Source organism: Amphimedon queenslandica, unplaced genomic scaffold (genome assembly GCF_000090795.2).
Source record: "Amphimedon queenslandica unplaced genomic scaffold, v1.1 AMPQUscaffold_12343, whole genome shotgun sequence".
Lineage (NCBI taxonomy): Eukaryota > Metazoa > Porifera > Demospongiae > Haplosclerida > Niphatidae > Amphimedon > Amphimedon queenslandica.
In genome coordinates this window covers 1-1,329 of record NW_003547420.1, presented here as the reverse complement: position 1 = coordinate 1,329, position 1,329 = coordinate 1, and the positions used below count along the sequence as shown (strand labels likewise).

The 1,329-nt window shown below is 31.5% G+C and overlaps 1 long non-coding RNA gene across 1 annotated transcript; it reads left to right on the top strand.

Annotated features, from left to right (window-relative positions):
- The first annotated feature begins 391 nt into the window (after positions 1-391).
- Positions 392-1,238, top strand: LOC109587999 (uncharacterized). Its single transcript, XR_002187914.1, has 3 exons — positions 392-468; positions 831-1,107; positions 1,153-1,238. It is a non-coding gene; the product is annotated as an uncharacterized LOC109587999 (long non-coding RNA).
- Positions 1,239-1,329: the final 91 nt, after the last annotated feature.

The window sequence follows — 1,329 nt, the reverse complement described above, 5'->3', positions numbered from 1 at the left end:
CATAGAAATATTCAAGCATAAAATCTCAACACGAGTAAAAATATAACACTATATAGATGTATATACATGTACATGTATGTGTGTCTGAGCTGAGTTAAAATTGACAAGTAATAAATATTGTATATTATATAGAATACATGTACAAGTGTACAGTATCTAGTTTAAAAACTGTGTATTTTGAAGCTTTTCCATCTCTTCCTCCATTTCTTACACAATGTATGGTGCCTTTTTGGGGCTTTAAATTTCACAGATTTCATGATTTTTAAAAGATTTGCAAAAATTACTTCAGCTAAAATCAAATTAATACAGTACAAGATGGCAGATGGAATAAATTCATAAAAATTAAATCAGCAAAATAAAAGCCCTTCAAATCTATAGCTCTCAAAAAAGGTGTCATTCAAGGGATCTGTTGTTCAGGTTTAGTGAAGATGTGGTTACATGTCCTAACTGCTCCTCACACTTTCACTGGTAATTACATGTACATGTACATAATGGACATTTGATGTGTCTAAATTTTGTGCTTCATAAATCAGTTTTTAAATAGCGACCAAATGCAATTAAAATTATCTAAACTAGCATGCATCTGGTAATTTGAAGTTGTGGCATTTGTTGAACTGCTAAATTTTGTTGTGTTTTAACTTGTGTCCATGTCCCATTGAGCATGTACATGTGTACATAATGGTTCATAATGGTGGGTTTTATTTTGGTGAATGGTTATTATCAAAGTGCCAAATTCACCAAAAATTCCCTCTCCAAAATCACACGTTCAGATATTTAAAAATGGACATATCTTACAGTATGTGTCATGTATTAACCTTCTCTTTCCTAAGGTTATAGCAAGTTCCTGTTAAAGGTTCAAGTACATTAGGTATGTGTCAATATAATTATATTGTTCTCTGTTCTAGTGTGGGCAGTAATGTAGTGCTGCCTCCACGTGACACTGCCTGGGATCACTAGTGGTTACTACTGCTAGTGATGCTAAGAGCACTACATACAAGAAGAATAGATACTAACAGTAACTATGTATGATGAATTACATTCCATTGTTAGGTTAATGACATTAAGAGGATAAGTACAATTCTCTGCTATTGAAGACTACATTGAGAAGTATTCTAAGTATAGTATTGTTATATTATGTTGTCATTGCTATAGGTTAATTGTTTGCTGTTTGAAGCTGTACATTAACTGAAGACTATAAAGAATTACATAACATTGTTTATAATTTTAGCATTTTTGTTTAGTACACAAAGTTGTCTTTTTATCATTGATTATTATGAATTTTGTTTAAATTATTGCAAGAGCCATTAATGCAGAAGCAGGTGCAATGAC